Source organism: Phocoena phocoena, chromosome X (genome assembly GCF_963924675.1).
Source record: "Phocoena phocoena chromosome X, mPhoPho1.1, whole genome shotgun sequence".
In the NCBI taxonomy this organism is placed as follows: Eukaryota; Metazoa; Chordata; class Mammalia; order Artiodactyla; family Phocoenidae; genus Phocoena; species Phocoena phocoena.
The window spans coordinates 7828032-7834777 of NC_089240.1; the positions used below are offsets into that span (position 1 = coordinate 7828032).

Here is a 6746-nt window from a genome sequence, read left to right on the forward strand (position 1 = left end):
CAAAGATGTGTTTTAGCAAAAGGAGGGAATTAACCAAGAAAGATAAGACAATGGGACTCAGAAAACAGAGAAACACAAACACAATAAAATCCAAGAGGATAGATGCAGCAGTCTTAGAAAGGCCCGAGGCTAATTTGTACCAGGAGGATGGAGGACTCCTGGAGGTAGGTCACCAGGGAACAAAATGATACTGATAGATCACATTTGAGAATGAACAGATATACATAAATATAAGCAAAAGGTGAGGCCATTATTAACTCCAGGAAAAACAAAAGAATGCACAGAAAAGGAAGCATAGCACAGCACAGTACCGTGGCAGAGACTACGGGTGTTTATCGGGGGGCAGAAATGTGTTCAGCTGAAAAACATTTCCCAGCCTCCCCTGCAGGTGTGGGTGGTCATGTGAAACTATTATGACCCATGGAATTTTAATAGAAGCTGCTGTGTAAGCCTCCTGGGAAAGCCCTTTAAAGGAGACACAGACTGTACGCCCTTTGCCCTTCCCAGGCTTCCTCACCAGGAATACGATTGCAATGCCTGATGTAGTGGGACAATTCTGTTGCCATGAGGATGCAATACATGGTAAACCCGGAAAAAAGGAAAGGTAGAAGGATCTTAGATTGCTGATGACATCTTGGAGTCTCCTAATGAGCCCTTAACTTCATGTTTTGTGAGAAAAATAAACTGCTACTTTGTTTGAGCTAATGTTTTGGAATCTGTGTTACCAGATGAACACAATTCCTAACTGAAATGATTATATCAAGAGGAAGTGGGGTGGGGATGTGTAAGAGAGGTAATTCCTTTTTGATATATGGAGGATGTTAAAGATAATGTCTAAAGTTCATAAACCAAGAAATAGTAGTAAAAGCACATTATGGAAAATATGAAAGTACATACCAGAGGAAAGTTTACAAGTTGAAAGTGATTACTCCTAGAATGGAGTGGGATGGGGTAGGAAAAGCTATTTCTCATTACATGTCTTTAGTATATCTGTACTTTGAACACGTATTACTTTGATAAAAATTAACTAGGGGCTTCCCTGGTGGCGCAGTGGTTGAGAATCCACCTGCCAATGCAGGGGACACGGGTTCGAGCCCTGGTCTGGGAAGATCCCACATGCCGCGGAGCAACTTAGCCCGTGCACCACAACTACTGAGCCTGGGCTCTAGAGCCCGTGAGCCACAACTACTGAGCCTGTGTGCTGCAACTACTGAGGCCTGCATGCCTAGATCCCGTGCTCCGCAACAAGAGAAGCCACAGCAATGAGAAGCCCGTGCACCGCAACAAAGAGTAGCCCCCGCTCGCCTCAACTAGAGAAAGCCCGCGCGCAGCAACGAAGACCCAACGCAGACAAAAATAAATAAAATAAATTTTAAAAAATTAAACTAATTCAAAAGAAACAAAAAGATATTCGCTGGTTATTAACTCAATTTCCTGTCCTCAAATTCACTTCCTGTAAACTAGCAATATTTTATGACTATCTAGCTCATAGTTGACCAAAGAGTCAGAGTGAAGCTTTAGAGAAGTTACACGCCTGATGGCCCATTCTGAACCCCAAGTGCAATGTCACCACCTCATGCACATATGATCTGATTGGCATTTCTTCTCTCTCCCACCACAGATTTAACATACTCAGAGTTTATGACTGATTTGCCATGCGTAGCGAGTAACACATATATGAGTCCTAATCCAAACTGTTTTCAACAAACCTTCTTCTAGATCTCCAGGAATGAAGATTCTACAACCCAGATGTCTTAATAATTCATTAGACTAATCCAAAACCCCATTTTCTTCTTACTCCTAATTGGAATCATTCTTGATTTAAATCCTCTTTGCGGGGGGGGGGGCTTAAGTATGGCTAGGAATAGCTGGTTACTGTTCTTCATATTATTACCACTTTACTCTTTATCCTTATTCTTTTATCGCTCTGACTTTTCTTATATATGAAAATGATTTCTTACTTTTATCATATATGAAAAGGATTAGTCTCTCAAACCTTTAACATTTTAATGCCCGAAGCTGATTTTTAAATTAGACTTAAAGATGAAAAAGAATTAACTTTTGCGAATCAGAGCTCAGTGTGTATATGTTAGAAACAAGCAAATCAGGCTGCTTCACTGATAATTACATGGACAGAAGGTGAACAGAAATTTTAATCAAAAGAAGCTTTGAACAGGACTTGAGCTCCTTGCCTGTAAACAGACAATACTTTATCCTTTAGATTGGAACTTCTCAGATGCACAAAATGATCGCTGGAATTGCTGTATTTCTTGCTGATTGATGAAAACCCTCTCCCACTTCACATGTAATATCAATACTTGCTTTAAGATGGCTTTAAGAAGGTAAAGATAAAAACTACTTAAGGATCATGGTTTACATGTCTCTTTCCTTTGCTAGACACAGATCAGGGGTATGTTTTACTCTTTTTTTAAAAAGCCAAGGAAATAATATTTGCCCTTATTTCCTTAGGACTAGGCAGCCCATGATGAGCTTCTCCTCTGCTGGAAACCACTATGAAAAGTCACACGTGCTGAGGGAGGCTTTCCTACACTAGTCCCCTGATGCAAGCTAAACATATTGAGTTGTGGTAAGGAAACAAAAGCAGACGGTGAACACTAGTGCCTTAGCTTTCTCCATATTTATTAAAGAGTTCTAAATGTCTGAGAACTGCATTCAAACGAGGCTTCATTGTACTTCTCCTTTAGCTCACTAATTTACAAAAGGAAGGACTTATATTGCCTGTTTTATAAAGTGTCACTATTTGAAATCATCTTAATGGGAGTGATTCAAAAAACATCATACGATGAACAAGATAACTATACTCTTATTCGTAGCATTATCTATGTTGTATCAGAAAGACCTACTGAGGGGCTTCCCTGGTGGCGCCGTGGTGAAGAATCCGCTTGCCGATGCAGGGGACACAGGTTCGAGCCCTGGTCCGGGAAGATCCCACATGTCGCGGAGCCACTAAGCCCGTGCGCCACAACTCCTAAGCCTGCGCTCTAGAGCCCATGAGCCACAACTACTGAGCCTGTGCGCCACAACTACTGAAGCCCGCACGGCTAGAGCCCGTGCTCCACAACAAGAGAAGCCACCGCAGTGAGAGGCCCGCGCACCGCAACGAAGAGCGGCCCCAGCTCGCCGCAACTAGAGAAAGCCCGCGCGCAGCCAGAAATAAATAAAATAAAAAGAATTTTTTTTAAAAAAGAAAGACCTACTGATATTTCTCCTCAACTATATCTATGTGGGGAAGAGATCATTCTGTTACGGTCATCTTTAGAAACTAACCAATTGGTGATACTTACCTTCGACTGGGCAAACTAATCTAACCCAACTAAAGGAACTTAAAACAAGCTGATACACCACACACTAAGAGGTCTTAGTTAAACCTTAAATTAAAAAGTGGATACGTGCACTGGAGATACATGCTATTTCATCCAATAAAACCCACCAGGAGGTACTTATGCTGAGTAAGAAGGGAGGAAACGAAAGGGTCCTGTATCTGTCATGGTCCAGTGACGCACCAGGTCCTCTTGAAGATAAGGCCAGTTTATGGTTTGTATATGGGAAATTGGAACACATCTCTCTGACGCCCAAACCGGTGCTCTTTCCAGCACGGTGCTGCCACCTAGTCCAGACCCACCTCCCAAAGCATCACACTGCACCTTCGAGATAAGCTAGGAGCTTACCATCACGTGTGAAAACTGAAGCGCTTTCATGATCTGTATTTACCTTGAATGGTTCTCTAAATTTAGACTGTGTTCACCTGATCATTTGTAGTTGGGGAGTAAAAAATATATATATATGTCTATTGATAGGAGATTCCTCATCGAAAAAAGTGTCGCTGTTTGTGCCATGAAGGGCAGGATGTAGATTTTAGGGCTATTTCTTTAGGACTGTGAATGAGGTTTCCCTTCTCCATTCAAAAGTCCCCAATGGATTTCCCGATGGAATACATTCCTGTGATTCATTTCCACAGTTAGGAATGCAGTCCATGAAGTGTTTGCTTTTTTTTTCCCCCACTCAAAGCTAATTTGTACATTAATGCTTTAACCATTGATTTCATTAGCAACACATAGTATCTGTAGATCTCTGTGAATTGACTTTCATCACTCTCAGGGCATCCAAAGGTCTCAAGTGTAAGGACAGGCGCCTCCTATAAGAAAAAGATAAAGCAGAAACTAACACACCATTGTAAAGCAATTATACTCCAATAAAGATGTTAAAAAAAAGAAAAAGAAAAAGAGGCTGAGGGCTTGCACGCATTAACCTTGTGCTAACAAAACATGCACTGGTACGCCTTCCTTAAGCTCGAACGGCCAATCACTCATCCAGCAACTATTTATTGAGTGACTATTATGTGTCAGGCGGTGTTCCAGGCGGTGGAGGGGCAGGCAGACAGGTGCAGAAAGGCTGAAGGCTGCCTGAGCATGCCTGCCAGTGAAGGGAGCCAGAGATCAGTCAACAAATAAATGTAAAGTGGGTCTGATGGTGAGAGAGGTAAAAGGGCAGGGAGTACTGGTGGGGTTGGGAAGTTGATATTTTAGAGGGTGATATTTGAGCAAAGCTCTAAGGGAGGATAAAGGCCCTTTTCACGAAGATGGCGCCGAAGGCGAAGAAGCAAGTCCCTGCCCCTCCCAAAGCCGAAGCCAAAGCAAAGGCTTTGAAGGCCAAGAAAGCAGTGTTGAAAGGCGTCCACGGCCACAAAAAAAAAGAAGATCCGGACGTCACCCGCCTTCCGACGGCCCAAAACACTGCGGCTCAGGAGGCAGCCCACATATCCTCGGAAGAGCGCCCCTAGGAGAAACAAGCTTGACCGCTATGCCATCAAGTTCCCCTCACCACCGAGTCAGCCATGAAGAAAATAGAAGACAGCAACACACTGGTGTTCACTGTGGATGTCAAGGCCAACAGGCACCAAATTAAACAGGCTGTGAAGAAGCTCTATGACATTGACGTGGCTAAGGTCAACGCCCCGATCAGGCCTGATGGAGAGAAGAGGCATATGTTCGACTGGCTCCTGACTATGACGTTTTGGATGTTGCCAACCAAATTGGGGTCATCTAAACTGAGTCCAGCTGACTAACTCTAAATAGAAAAGTTTTCACTATTAAAAAAAAAATTCTAAGGAAGGGAGAGGAAGCATGACTTTCAGCCTTGACGATGGATGGGGCAGAGCCATCCAGGCAGAGGGAACAGCGACTGCAGAAGCTCTGAGGTCAGGGCAAAGTAAGGATGACAGCAGTAGGAGCTGGGGTCTCAGGAATGTGTCTGAATGCGTGTGTGTGTGTGTCTGTTGGGGGGCAGTGTTTGTAGGTCATGTCAGGTCTAGCAGATTACGGGAAGAGCTCTGGGTTTCCCGTGGAGCAAGACGGGGAGGCGTGGACGATTTGGAGCCGAGGAGTGACTTTTTAGAGTTCAGTGTGACTGCTGGGAGGACAGCAGCCTGTTAGACACAAGGAAAGTCGCTGACGAGGCTCTTGTGGTCACCCAGGTAAGCGATGGTGGTGGAAGGTATAACAGTGGAGGTGGGGAGACCTGGCTAGATTCTCGATGGTGATTGTAAAGATAGAGCCAGTGTGATCTGCAGACAGAGTGAATGTATCAGATAAACAGGGGAGATTAGGATAACTTCCAAGTTCTTTGCTGGAACTGCTGGAAAAATGAAGTCCCCATTGACTGAGATGGGAATGCAGTCAGGGGAGCTGTTGGAAGGAGGGGCCACCTCTCTGCCTCAGTCTCCTGTGGGAGGGGGAGTCTGGAGGCAGTGGAAGATGGTCCAGAAAGAAAGCAGGTCCAGGGATATATGAAGGAAGCCAAAACGTTTATGCTACACATGGAAAAAACCACTGCCCATAAGTACTTGGTTTCTTAATCCCAAGCAACACAGTATAGCACACTGGCTAAGAGCACTGATTCTGAAAACAGCCTCAGTCCAACTATCAACTCTGACACTTAGTAACTGTGAATATGGCCCATCTGCTTATTCTCCCTCAAAGTTATTGTGATTTGTTTACAGTTAATGTTATTTAACTTTTACTGAGTGTTTACGACATGCCAAGTGCTTGTGAGCACGCTGAATTCTCCGTTGCCCCGAGGAGAGCAGGCACTCATATCACCATCCCCACTTCCTGAGAGAAAACTGAGGCACAGAGAGACAAAGTGTCTCCCCAAGGTCACAAAACTAAGAGGCCGCAGATCCCGGTTTATGTACTCAGGCTGACTAGCCCCTGAACACCTGCTCTGAATCACAGAACTATGAGAAGGCAGCGCATAGCAATCGCCCACAAATCGTGGCCTGTATTACGATGAGGTGACTGCCGAAACAATGAAAACACCCAATGGTCAGTTTGTACGACTGCACTTGGAATCACCGTGAGGCTCGGTTTCTACTGGGCCTCACTGTCTCCGGCTGTATTTTGGGTACACAGCCTGTGTTCTTCTGTCCATGGAATGCACAGATGTGCTGAAGGCTTTGCTGAGGAAATCAGAACAAAGCATTCATCATTTGAAAGTTCCCTTTAAAAGCCTCCTACACTGTTGGTGGGAATGTAAATTGGTGCAGCCACTATGGAAAACGACATGCAGGTTCCTCAGAAACCTAAAAATAGAGCTACCATATGATCCAGCAATCCCACCCCGGTCATACATCCAGAAAAGACAAAAACTCTAATTCAAAAAGATACATGCACCCCAGTGTTCACAGCAGCACTACTTACAACAGTGAAGACACGGAAGCAACCTAA

The 6746-nt window shown here is 44.2% G+C and overlaps 1 pseudogene; it reads left to right on the forward strand.

Annotated features, from left to right (window-relative positions):
• The first annotated feature begins 4600 nt into the window (after window positions 1-4600).
• LOC136142615 (large ribosomal subunit protein uL23 pseudogene) lies at window positions 4601-5067 on the forward strand (annotated as a pseudogene).
• Window positions 5068-6746: the final 1679 nt, after the last annotated feature.